Source organism: Sus scrofa, chromosome 14, assembly GCF_054392235.1.
Source record: "Sus scrofa isolate SSC_HxYL_T2T_F1_AM1 chromosome 14, Sscrofa_HxYL_maternal_Yorkshire_Landrace_v2.0, whole genome shotgun sequence".
In the NCBI taxonomy this organism is placed as follows: domain Eukaryota; kingdom Metazoa; phylum Chordata; class Mammalia; order Artiodactyla; family Suidae; genus Sus; species Sus scrofa.
In genome coordinates, this window is record NC_139396.1 from 93,473,333 (window position 1) to 93,487,713 (window position 14,381).

A 14,381-nucleotide genomic window follows, 5' to 3' on the forward strand; every position below is an offset into this window, starting at 1 on the left:
CAGCTTCTCTGGGTTCTTCAACCTCTCTGGCTCCAGAGAACAGCTTTTCTGTTCTGTTAAACCTCTCTGGCTTCTAGAGAACAGCTCAGGGGAATATATAAAGGAGAGCCTTGAGATGTTACTTGGCATATGCATTTTGTTTACCGCACATGTTTATTTATAACCTTTAAGATAATAAGCAACTTGTTTGATTATGTCTATAACACATATAAAGACATAATTTCTTTGCTCTGTGGCTATAATTACTTAAACCTTCAGTCCTCCTACCACGGTCTCAGTTCCAACTATCATCAACCCAGCCTGAACATCTGCCACAGCCTGTGTCTTGGCTCTTTGGTTCATCCACACAACCACTGGGGTAATCTTTTTATAATGCAGATTTGATCAGATCATCTTAAAATCTTATCTGAGGTTATTATCAGGCATCCAGCACCCTACATAGTCAAGTCTTTATCCTCCTCTCCCTGCCACCTTCTCCAAATCACACCCATCTTTATTTTATGAGCTAGGAAATTGCTCTCTCACACCTTTCCTACATTTACATGTTGTTCCCTCAGTCTTGTGAAGTTCTAATTTTTCAAGACTCAGCTCAGGACATACTTTCTTTATGAAGACTTGCTGTCTCTGATGTTGGGAGCCACCCTCCTCTCTGCTGCCATCCTCTGCTATAGAGATTGCCTTATTACAATATAATCAATTGCTTGTCTTCTCCCTCACTAGACTGTTAGCTCAAGATCAGGAACTTGGATCTTTTCACCCTTGTATCTCCAAGAATGAAAAAATACAAATTGTTTCACATTAGTCAGTAGCTCCAGTTGGCAAAATTTTTATCTTTGAATAATAATGTATGAGAAATAGAAAATGTTATTTATTGTTGTTCAAAACAATGTCTCTAAGGGAAAAAGACAATTAAGAAGCTCTCAGTGGAAAAAGACTGTAAACATATATAAAATAAGCATACATTAATATTTGTCATTTGAGCAATTGTTCCTTGCTTGGGAAACAATCTTTCTAAGGGAAGGATTTGTATTTTCTTTGTTCCTTCTGATGCCTAGCAGAGTACCATGTTCATAGAATAATCACTAGTCCATTTTTACTGATTAACTGAATGAGTGAATCCATTCATTATATAAAAACTAAGCCTCAGGAATTTATAATCCCTGCCTCTTTGAATCTCTATGTATATTGACATATCTTGTGAGGTACTTGAAGACAGGGTCTCTGCTTTATTGACTTTTATTTATTCCTATGTCTTAACAAAGAGCACAGAACACAGAAGTTGATGGTCTGTTATAAAAATTACATCAGTGAAAGATACATGTGCTTTGTTCATCACTGTATCCCTATGATCTAACACCTTACTACAGTAGAAACCTAGTGAATATTTGTTAGATAAACCTAACTTGGAAATCTGACATCTGGAAAGTACAACTAAAATTGAATATAAAATGTTTTCCTTAGTCCCTTGAATTTAGGCATCAATTCAGATTAGAGGAAGTGTTATTCTGAAAGATATGTTACTTATTGCTAAGAAATAGCTTAACCACACAGAAGTGGGGATGGGAAGAAGAAGGGAGAAGAGTTGTAAACAAACAAATGAGACTCACAGGAGAAAATAGCTCCTCCGAGGGGAGCCACATGCTCTGATACCCAAGGCAGCCACATGAGGAAGCAGCCTAAAATTAGCAGGATGGGCAAGCCCAGGAAGGGACAGCCACGGCAGCTTTCCCTGCACTCAACAAGTGAGGTGAAGGGCCAGGAGCCCCGGTGGAACCCTCCTCTGCCTGTGGAGATCCACTGCAGTGTGTGCTAGGTAAGCCCCCCGCCCCTGGATCTCACCTTAGGAGGTAAAGCAAGAGATTTCTTAAGGGAATGTCCAGACAATGGAAAGATTTAATATTGCTTAATAAAGAGGTGCTTCCAGGAGTATAATGACTAAGATAGCAATAAAAAGACTCTTGTACCCATCCTCACCCAAGGTATTCATCTGAACTATCCCTTTGCACCTTATTTGAACTGGGCCTCTCTGGGGTGTATAGGTGCTATTTTTTCTCAAGGGTTGGAGTAAAGAAAATTTGTAGGAGTTCCTGTTGTGGTGCAGCAGAAACAAATCTGAAACTGGTTGCAGGTTCGATCCCTGGCCTTGCTCAGTGGGTTAAGGATCCGGCATTGCTGTGAGCTGTGGCGCAGGTCGCAGATTTGGCTGGGATCTGATGTTGCTATGGCAGGAGCGTAGGCCGGCAGCTGTAGCTCTGATTGGACCCTTGCCCTCGGAACCTCCATATGTCACAGGTGTGGCCCTAAAAAGCAAAAAAAAGAAAAAAGAAAATTTGTAAAACCATGTGGAAGAGGAAAGAGTACTTCCAAGTACTCTTTATACATATAAAGGGGTGAGATACTGCAGAGCCAAAAAGGTAAGATTAGCAATACACAAATAGGACTTGGTAGGCAACAATGTGCTTTGTTTGTGGACGAAGTACAGAGTCGTTGAGCTGGTGGAGGACAGACAACAGGATCCTGGAGGAGGCCAGGATTTTCGCTGCTATTGTTTCATAAAGAACTAGATCAGTGATGGCGTAAGTGAGTTATTCCAAGTCAGGGTATTTATCTATCACTCACTATAGTTTTTATAAGTGCCTATTTTCTATGCTGTAATTCATTTTTATGTTACCTATATTTTTTGAAGTTATTACTCAATGGTAAAACCCTCCTGTGCTATCAAGAAGGTGTCTCATAGGGCTGATCTGAAGGGACTGTGTAATTGGACAGTAGAAATTCAGAACTTTCAAAAAAAATTACAGCTGTATTGAGATGTAATTCACCTATCATATAACGCACTTATTTAAAGTGTACAACTCTATGTTTTAGTATATCTACAGAGTTTTGCAACCACTGCCACAATCAATTGTAGAACATTTTATCATCCTTCCCTCCAAAACCCATACCCAATGGCAGCCACTCCTCTTTTCTTCCAGCACTCCCCTCATCCACAATCCTAGGCAACCACAAATCTATACCTGCTTCTGTAGGTTTGCCTATTTTGGACAGGTCATACAAATGGAATGCTACAATATGTGGTCTTTTTTTTTTCTTCTTTTATTTTAGGGCAGCACCCACAGCATATGGAAGTTCCCAGGCTAGGCGTGGAATCAGAGCTGCAGCTGCAGGCCTACACCACGGCCACAGTAATTCGGGATCTGAGCTGTGTCTGCAACCTACACTATAGTTCATGGCAATGCCGGATACTTAACCCCCAATGAGAGAGGCCAGGGGTCAAACCCGCATCCTCATGGATATTAGTTGGGTTCGTTACCACTGAGCCACAACAGGAACTCCAATATGTGGTCTTTTTGTGAGTTGTCGTTTTGTTTATTTTTTGGTTTTGGTGGGAGAGATGGATGCTTATTGTGTAGAAAGAGAGACAAGAACTTTTGTCGGGAGTATTAACTATTGATTCATCCTAAAGCGGAATTGTCATTGACTCTAGTCTCCATTCCGGGTGAGTATTTATTACCCATTACTCAGATTATTCATTTATAATGGCATTTCAGTGGTATGTAGAATTATATGATTAACAAATGCTTTTTAGTGAAGGTGATTTTCATTTACTGATAATCTTGGATATGATTTGACATTTAGGGTAGGTATCATTAGAAAACTTATATGGTACGTATCCTAAGGTTTTAGTAAATAATAAATGAAGATGGACTGTATCTAGATCATTCTGGAACAGGTACTAGGTTCGAAGTAAATAGTTGTATTTTCCTCTGCCCTACTCTCAGGGTTAAACATTTACTCATATTATAAAACATATGGAGCAGCCTGGAAGAAAATCTTAACCTAGCAGAGTGCTTTGAACATACCAGTTACTCAATAAATGCCTTTTAAAGCAGGAAAGGAAGATATAGTCATGAATGTGTGCATTTTACAGATGTGATATTAATTCATAAAAGTTATGGAAAACAGTTTCATATGCTGGAATAGGAGGCACCAATTATAATTTCAAGTTTGAGCTCATATCAACTACAATCTCAGATAACTGACTTACTTTCTCTGGTCCTCAACTTATCTAAAACTCCAGGCTGAGATGATAGGCTGGATCATAGCTGGATCATTGTTCGAATTGTGGAAATATCTTAAGGCAATGTCTCCAAGACACGTGTGTCTTGTATTATTTCATGCTAAAGGTCACACACTGAATTATAGAGTTGCATTTTAGGGAAGTCCAGTTGGTTGGCTGTCATAAGATCTTGAAACTTATAATTACCTTGATGAAATTACCAGGTTCCATCGTCTGGTCCTCAGCTATCCAAGCTCAGAAACCTAATTTGATTTTCAAAATTCTTATAATGATTCAGTCCTTAGCAAGGTATTTACATTAACCAAACTCCCAAGAGAGTAATGCAGCATCCACCATTCCAGTTTGTTAAATTTACAATGAGAAAGATGGCTTCAGAGCAAACCAAATGCATATCCCCCATCAACTTATTCTTTTTTCTTTAAAATCTATTTTTTTAAAAAAACAATTGAAATCAGAAAGTTGCTGCATGAGCATGGATTGGAGCAAGGTAAGTAACTGGTATGTTATCTAGGAGTGTTGGCCTGGGGCTGCCAGCACCATCATCAGGAGCAGATAGGGCTCTCTTGGGTGAACACTGCTAATTCCTTCTCTGATTTCCTTTTCCTGCTTGTCATTCTAATTATTTCTTCAGATATAGATATACACATATTTATATTTATATACATACATATATTTAACAGATAGATTGGTGGGTAGATAGATAAGTACATGATAGGTAGACAGATAGATAGATAGATACCATCAGTTAGGCTACTGCCAAATTTTGCTCCTTCTTTTTTATTGGTGTCCTTGAAGTGTTTTTTCTTGCCTTGGGTACAACTTTTACTATTTTTTCCCTTTATAAATATAATACACCCTTATTAGAAGGTTTTTTTAAAAAGTACAGCTAAGAAAAACTATGAGAGAAAAACCTTCCATAGTTCCTCTACCTACTTATAACCATTTAACATTTTGGAAAATTGTGCTCCAGACTTTAAAAAAATAAAACACATGGGAACGTAAATTGGTACAATCACTATGGAAAACAGTATGGAGGTACCTCAGAAAACTAAATATAGAACTAATATATGATTCAGCAATCCCACTCCTGGGCATATATCCAGAAAAAACTGTAATTCAGAAAGATACATACATACACCCTTGTGTTCACTGCAGCACGAGTCACAATAGCCAAGACATGGAAACAACCTAAACGGCTATCAACAGATGAATGGATTAAGATGTGGTACATATATACAATGGAATACTACTCAGCCATAAAAGAACAAAATGCCATTCACAGTAATACGGAACATGGATGCAACTAGAGATTATCATACCAAGAGAAGTAAGCCAGAAAAAGAAGGACAAATACCACATGAGATCAATTACAGCTGGAATCTAAAATATGGCACAAATGAACCCATCTACAAAACAGAAACAGGCTCACAGACATAAAGAACAGACTTGTGGAGTTCCCGTCGTGGCGCAGTGGTTAACGAATCCGACTAGGAACCATGAGGTTGCGGGTTCGGTCCCTGCCCTTGCTCAGTGGGTTAAGGATCCGGCGTTGCCGTGAGCTGTGGTGTAGGTTGCAGACGCGGCTCGGATCCCGCGTTGCTGTGGCTCTGGCGTAGGCCGGTGGCTACAGCTCCGATTCAACCCCTAGCCTGGGAACCTCCATATGCCGCAGGAGCGGCCCAAGAAATAGCAACAACAAAAGACAAAAAAAAAAAAAAAAAAAAAAAAAGTGTGTGTGTATGACTGAGTCACTTTTCTATACAATAGAAATTAGTACATTTTAAGTCAACTATAATTCTTAAAAATTAAAATAAAACACGGTCATATTATAAATACTGTTTCGAACATTAAAAAAAAAATCTATCCACATTAAAAAAAGAATGTATTGTTTCGAATATCATATGGAAGTTCCCAAGCCAGCGACTGAATCCAAATCAGAGCTTCAACCTATGCCACAGCTGCAGCAATGCCAGGTCATTAAGCCACTGTACCAGGCCAGGGATTGAACCAGGGCCTCCACAAAGACAAGCAGGACATTAACCCAGTGCACCACAGAGGGAACTCATATTACAAAATTCTTTATGAACATCCTATAAATATATTTGAATGACAGTTTTTCTTTTCATAAGGTGCCTAAATTTACATACATTAGTCATTATGTTGATTTTCTATTTTAACTTTCAGAAGGTTAGAGGAGCTCGGCTGATGCCTTCCTGTGTTTCCTATAACATGAAATTTTTTCGTATTTATACATCACTTTTAAAAGTTTCTGCTTTATATACACACACACATATATATACATACTATATTTAGATTTTTAAATACTTTATACATTATCTTATTTTTTACTCATTGTAATCTTCTGAAGTCAGCAAAACATTTTCTCCACTTTTCCATAACTGAAAAGATGAACTCAAGCATACAGAATGATTAGCTCAAGGTCATATAGCTAGTGGGAGTGAGAGCTGGAGCTAGACCCTGATTTTTTTTTTCTTAGATCGGTGATTCTCAACTTGTGGGCCATAAAGCAATTTTAAAGGGTCCACAAATCCAGGTGTACGTCAAGCATTGTCTGAAAACCGAACAAACTTATTACTTATTAGATAGTGTTACAATTAATAAAACAAATTTATTGGAAATAAGTATTAAATTTATGGTTGCTTTTTGCCATTATGCATTTTCTAAATCAATGGATTAAAAAAGATAATCACTTGGGAGATCCACAACATTTTTTTTTAGGAACCAATGCTTTCACCCTTGCTGGAGTTCACTCCAGGTGCTCTCAAGTATTATAAAATAGCTTAAAACTCTCTACAAAACTATGGTGTAAAAATATAGCCACTACTATTTTATCACAAAGAAAATTTCCCTTGCGATACCTTAATTATGCTGCCCTGACATCATCTTACTAGGTCTTATTCTTTAGAACTTTCAAAGAAAACAAAAACAAAATAGGTGATCATAATTGTATAAAGATGTTAAGACATGAAGGATATGAGAGATGAAATACAGTACATGCTAATAACTCTTTCTTGCCATAGTTTGCAGAAGTATCTTGGGCACTGGCAAGGTAGGCGAGCCAATCATAAATCACCCTGCAGACTGGAGGCCCCCATGTGACATACTAGCCATTTCACAACTTTACAACCCCAGAGTACCTAGAACTAGCCAAATGTGGACCCTCCAGGCAGAAACCTCACAGAATCTTACTTCAAAGACTAATCAGAAATGAACAATTTAAGGAATTTCCCCCTAAGCTTTCCTTAAAAACACAAAGCACATTTGAACATTCATAAGAAGTTAGCTGGAACTGTAAGTAGTCAAACTCACAGGGACAGGAAGTAGGTGGTGGTTGCCAGGGGCTAGAGGTAAAGGGGAATAGAGAGTTATTGCTTGCTTAATGGGTGTGAAGTTTCAGTTTTGCAAAACAAAAAAAATAATCTGGCGAGGGAAAGTGGTGATGGTTGTACAACATGAATGAACTTTATGCTAAAGAACTGCACATTTATCATAATTTGGGGGGAAGTTCCCTTCGTGGCTCAGGGGTTAACGAACACACGAGCATTCGGGTTTGATCCCTGGCCTCGCTCAGTGGGTTGAGGATCCAGCCTTGCTGCGAGCTGTGGTATAGGTTGCAGATGTGGCTTGGATCCTGGGTTGCTGTGGCTGTGGCATAGGCCGGCAGCTGTAGCTCTGATTCCACCCCTAGCCTGGGAACTTCCATATGCCATGGATGTGGCCCTAAAAAGCAAAAAAAAAAAAAATGTGTGGAGTAGCACAGTGGGTTAATAATCCAACTACAGTGTCTGGGGTCACTGCCGAGGTACAGGTTCAGTTCCTGGCCTGACACAGAAGGGTTAAAGGATCCAGTGTTGCCATAGCTGTAGCTCGGATTCAATCCCTGGCCTGGGAACTTCCATATGCCTTGGCTGTGGCCATAAAAAAAAAAAAAAAAAAAAAAAAAAAGGAATTCCCTTATGGTACAGTGTGTTAAAAATCCAGCACAGTCGCTCTGCAGCTTAAGTTGCTGCAGTGGCACAGGTTTGATCCCTGGCCCAGAAACTTCCACATGCTACAAGTGTGGCAAAAAATAATTTTTTTCTTTTTCTTTTTTTTTTTTTTTTTTTTTGCTTTCTAGGGCCGCAGGTACGACATATGGAAGTTCCCAGTCTAGGAGTGGAATCGGAGCTACAGCTGCAGGCCTACACCACAGCCACAGCAACGTGAGATCTGAGCTGCATCTGCAAACTACATTATAGTTCATAGCAACGCCAGACCCTTAAGCCACTGAGTGGGGCCAGAGGTTGAACTGGCATCCTCATGGATACTAATTGGGTTCGTTAACTGAACTACGATGGAAACTCCCCCAAATAAATTTTTGATTAGGATCTTTTCTCACAATATCAAAATAGAACAGAATTATGCTAAGGCATTTCATCTATTGGTATGAATTTGATCCAGAGATGGGTAAAATATAATGTATACAAATCAACTGATATTTCCAATAACTCTTATATCACATGTATGTGGATACAATTTAACAAAACATGAAGATAAATACAATAAAGAGTGATCTAGGAGTTCCTCTTGTGGCTCAGCAGGTTACAAACCTGACTGGTATCCATGAGGATGCAGGTTCAATCCCTGGCCACACTCTGGGTTAAGGATCTGGCATTGCCATGATCTGTGGTGTAGGGCACAGAAGCAGCTCAGACGCCACATTGCTGTGGCTGTGGGCACAGGGCAGCAGCTGAAGCTCTGGTTCGATCCCTAGCCTGCAAACTTCTATATCCTATAGGTACGGCCCTAAAAAGCAAAAAAAAAAAAGAGTGATGTAAGCAAATAAAAACTCAATACTCAGATTTTTTTTTTTAGTATAGAGTTGCTATGTAACTCTAACTAGTTAATTATACTTTAATGTCAGTTTCCTCATATATAAAACGTGAGTATTAAAGAGATCTGCTGACAGGACTCTGATGAGAAATAGCTAATAAAAAACAATGAAACACCTTTCAAATGTAGTGTTCGTACTTAAAGCATTTATAAGATGTAAAACATCATTGTTCTTATATTTAACATCTGCCCCAGTTCATCATCATTACCATTAGCAGCATTTATTCAGTAGATAGAAATCTTCTTGATCTTATTTCATGTAGTATTTATATACATTCAACATTAGGCTATTAGACACTTCAAGATTATGAGACTAAGCTATCCCTCAAGTCCCTAGGTTTCTCCTCTCTAAATCACTTAACCTTAACAATAGTATTGTCAACCTAAAGTTTTATACCAATCTTATGCTAACATTCTTTTTTAAGATCAGATGAGAAATAAGATATTTACCAGTACCAGTACCCTCAATTATTATTTTCTTGTCATAAAGCACATACCACAGAATGGATATACTGCTGTGATATTTGTCACCACTCCACTTATTTGGCTAAAGTAGGTTTGTTTGATACCTGGGTTGTCAGATCAAATTATAATTTAAATCCTTTAGCTATGTTTAGCCCCTTGGCAGTGGGTGAGTTGAGAATTTAGAATTCAGAAGCAGATGGTTCAGGAGCACAGTAACTAGATATGAAGCATTTTACCTCCATGTCATTGGTTTAAATCTGAACTTGGTTAGATTTAAACTATTGGTGTTCTACACAAGATGTAAATGACCCGATTTGAATCTCTAATGAACAGTACCCCATGTTTAAAAAAAAAAAAAAAGACTCATCACTCTTGGCACTAATTGGCATTCTTGTTGTCAGCATCAGGATAGAAGCCAAGGACTGAATCAGTCTGGAAACCTGAACTGCTGCTGTGTCTGAGTCATCAGTCTAGGTGGCCCATTCAGCCTTTGGCCTTTCCTTAGAGTTTACAGCTCAGCGCAACTGTGTATACTTCACTCCCAGTGACTTCACAAAGCCAGATTGCAAGATGTTTGCTTAATATATACCGTTTTATGAAAATAATGGTAAGAATGGTGGTTAACATTTATTGGCTGCTTACTAGGAGCCAGGTAATATTCTTAATTCTCACAGCAATCCCATGAGGAAGGTCCTATTATTTCCTTCACTTTTTTAGAGATGAGGAAACTGAAGCATAAAGAAATTAAATAACTTGCCTAAGGTTTCTGAAATAAAAAGTAGTGGAGGTGGAATCTGGCTCTAAATACAATTACTTTCTGCTTAATTATAGCATTTATTTGACTTCTTATTTTACCATCTTACTATTACCACTGATAAGTATTTTAAACATTCTGTGTTCAAATCAAACAGGGCATATAGCAATGTCTCAAATTCAAAACCAAGCATCATTCCGTATTAGTTACTATTATTATTTATTTCTGAAAACAGACACTGGATCTTTCTCTTTTTTTAATATTTTGCTTACTTATTAAACACAATTTTTTTTCTTTTTTTCTTTTTGGCTGACCCACAGTATATGGAGCTCCCAGGCCAGGGATCAGATCCAATCTTCAGCTACAGCTACCCCGTGGTTCCCTTAACCTACTGTGCCAGGATGGGGGTTGAACCCAGTACTCCAGAGATGCTGCCAATCCCATTGCCCCACAGTGGGAACTTCTGGCTCTTTCTTAAATTTGATTCATGTGCATCCTTACTCTGATTTTAAGGTACTTAAAGATTTTTTTTTTTTTTTGGTCTTTTTGCCTTTTCTAGGGCTCCCACTTGTGGCAAATGGAGGTTGCCAGGTTAGGGGTCTAATCAGAGCTGTAGCCGCTGGCCTGTGCCAGAGCCACAGCAATGCCAGAGCCGAGCCGCATCCCAAGACCTACACCACAGCTCACAGCAATTCCGGATCATTAACCCACTGAGTGAGGCCAGGGATCGAACCCGCAACCTCATGGTTTCTAGTCGGATTTGTTAACCACTGAGCCACGATGGGAACTCCTACAATGGCTTTTATGCTCACTTATTTTTTCCATTGAGCTAAACATTACCTGAACTTGGAAACATTCTCTGACCTTAACATTTCTAAATTAATAGAGAAGAGAGAATTAAATCAAATAAAACTCTTCCTACCACCCCATCCCAACATCAACACAGTGAATGATCACCAAATAGGCAATCCATCTGTCTCTTTTTGTTAAGATAGTAATTGGATTTCTTCCATCTACTCTTCATGCAAAATTAAAAAGCAGATAAGATTTTTTTTTGAAAATCTGGTCTCTCTTTTATGAGACTTCCCAGAGTAGCTAGGAAGGAAGTTTTTAGTACATTGAGATAAATACCCTTTAAAATAAAGTTCATGAGCAATTAGATCATTTTGATGAATAAAACAAATTAATCTGGTTCTCACAAATGGTTTTCTTAAGACTTAGTACAATATTATTTACCGTAATTACCACCTAGGAATAGAAATAGAAAATAATCACTTTAGGAGTTCCCGTCGTGGCGCAGTGGTTAACGAATCCGACTAGGAACCATGAGGTTGCGGGTTCGGTCCCTGCCCTTGCTCAGTGGGTTAAGGATCCGGCGTTGCCGTGAGCTGTGGTGTAGGTTGCAGACTCGGCTCGGATCCCGCGTTGCTGTGGCTCTGGCGTAGGCCGGTGGCTACAGCTCCGATTCAACCCCTAGCCTGGGAACCTCCATATGCCGCGGGAGCGGCCCAAGAAATAGCAACAACAACAACAACAAAAAGACAAAAGACAAAAGACAAAAAAAAAGAAAAGAAAAGAAAATAATCACTTTAAAAAAGAAGAATCACTTTTTATGTTTTTTTTTTTAGTTGCCATCTATATTCAGTTATTCAAAGCATGTTCTAAGACTCATTTAGTACATATTTCTTGGTCTGGTTTTGCTAATAGATAAAATTTGTGGTATTTCCCCCATAAAAGCTCTTATTAAACTAAATTAATAATATAAACTTGGCAACCAGGGTTTTACTGCGGATTTACATTCGTAAGGCATTCTAGTGCTCCACCTTCCCTTGTGCAAAATATTCATTATAAAGACCAACTTCAAGGGCAGTGGTGGTGTTTTGCTTTTGTCATTGTCATTTGAGTGTAATAACCAAGACATGACTGTAAAAACTTCAAAAAGATGAAATTCTATGTAAATGCGTACTTAAAATACTGTCTCATGCCTAATTTCACTGTGTTTAGTCATTTGCAGATAGAGATGCACCAAGAAAATTATTATTTATCGTTCTTTCAATTTCTTTAAGTTGTTTCTTTGACCAGTAAGAGATAGTAAATCATCCAGATTTCCAAGGACTTGGAAGGATTTTGGAGGAAGTCACTAAATCAACACAATCCTTCTATCACTGGAGGTCTCCTTGTTACTCCACATCTTCTGAGTTTTTTCCCAAACTGATTCCCAAATGCATTGCTAATGAGCATGGATTCCTCTGAAAGGAGGTGTGGTGTAGAGAAGAGCTTGGGCTTTGGCGTCATGTAGACTTGGGTGTGGATCAGAGCTCTGAGGGGCGTCGTATAATTTTTTTCTCTGATCCTGGGTTTCCTCCTCTATAAAAAGAGGATAATGACATAGAACCCCTTGGACAATCTCAAGGTTTATCTCCAGAGACTTTTTCAGATCTTTGAATTTGCAAAACACACATTAGCATATGATTTTTTTCACTTTCATCCTCCATAAAATGGGGATGATCCATACTTCTTGGGTTGTTGCATTAAATTATGTATTAAATATAAACAATAAAGGTTGGTTGTTGTGGACACTGGGCTGGGTCAGCGAGGATCACTCAGACAGCTGAGTAATTCATCCTGGCTTTATCTGCATTGAATAAGTCCAATTTGCAGTCAGTTACAAATAGTTGAAATCTTGATCTAAATTAGAGATTACATGTGTGTTTTAAGCGTATTCTTTATTTCTGGAAAAACAGGCAGCTCAGTCTGTGATTTGAGTTGGAATCTCGAAAACCGGGACATAAGAGTTGGCAGAACAGCCTCTCAGCTATGGGTAGCAGGGTCCTGAAGTCCAAAACTCAAGATGAGCAGTCCATAGACACAAAAAAGGGTCAGATTCTAGGGGTAGGACAGACAGTAAAGACCTGATGTAAAACAAAGCTTGTCCTAAGGTAGGCAGGAAAAACAGGGGTAAGCCAGTTCAGGAAGATGCAAAAGTATGAAAGTCCTTTTATGGAACACCTAGAAAAGAACTCTTGGGCAAGGTGGATGCTATAAACAGCTCTAATCCTCTTCCAAAAACAAAGGTCTCCCATATCAATTATCTCAGGAACTGTGAGCATACACTAAGCTAAAGCAGCACAGCTCTTACTTGATGACGGGCGCACAATGAGCATCCAAACATTTTTAGCTCCTGTCCTCTTCTGAAACGATTCTTAATAGTATTTCTGTGTTAAATGCCATAATTGTTCATGACAATCAAATCAGTTAATATTGCTGAGAGTTTCGGTCATTTGATCTTTCTTGGCACACAAAAAGCATTCAGTAAATACTTGTTGAATTGAGTAAATAATTTAGGACATGCAACAATTAATGCATTATTTGTATAGCATGCTACAAATATTTATTGTGACTATTTTGTGCCAGACCTTAAGATTAAAACTGTGTGGCCTATACAGAGAAATATCTTTTATGGCTTTGATTCTCAAGGAGCTGATCTAGTTAAACAGATAAAGCATAAATGCATAAATTCAAAATCAGTTTAATTCAGCAATATAAGAAATGTTACAAACATTAGTTGTTTACATAATAATTGGAAGAAACAGTGAACAAAGGCAAGAGGGAAAGATAAGGCAAGGAAATACTGGTGGAACTTTCTGGAGATAAGAATTTGTGCAGAAGAATGGCAGATAAGACAAAAAAAAGGTTGTTTATATTTTTATAGGATTAAGATGATCATATTTCTGACTATACCAAGACTTTTCTTATTCCTGGTTGAAATTTGCACAATATAGTCAGGCCAGTGGGCTATCTACAAATAGATTTATCCCCAGCTAGATTTATACTGTGGTAAGTTTTTGTGTTTAATTCTTCTGTGACACTGTATATTTGTTTACCCCTTTTGTTGACATTATCACTCACATTTTTAATTAAAGTTTATTATCTAGGCTAGAAGATGAAAGGAGAGGATCTCTAAGATATTAACAGAAGACTTTTTGATTAGACTAGGTTTTAACTAATCCATTCTCAGTACAGAATGAAAAGCAATTGGGTCAAAAGCATAATGAATGAAAAGGCAAAATAAAAAAAGGTTTTCTAGACCTTCCTACATTAAAATTTGCCGCCTTTATTTGATAGGAAGTTTCACTAAAGCAAGAAACATCAAATGGATAGATCTGTATGCAAGTAAAAATGTGAACT

The 14,381-nt window shown here is 38.2% G+C and overlaps 1 protein-coding gene across 1 annotated transcript in view; it reads left to right on the forward strand.

Annotated features, from left to right (window-relative positions):
- The first annotated feature begins 1,661 nt into the window (after positions 1-1,661).
- The window catches only part of MYPN (myopalladin), a 104,791-nt gene continuing 92,071 nt past the window's right edge, over positions 1,662-14,381 (forward strand). Inside the window, exon 1 of the mRNA XM_021072494.2 lies at positions 1,662-1,813. The gene's annotated coding sequence lies outside the window, so the exon portion shown is untranslated. The remainder of the gene's footprint in view (positions 1,814-14,381) is intronic.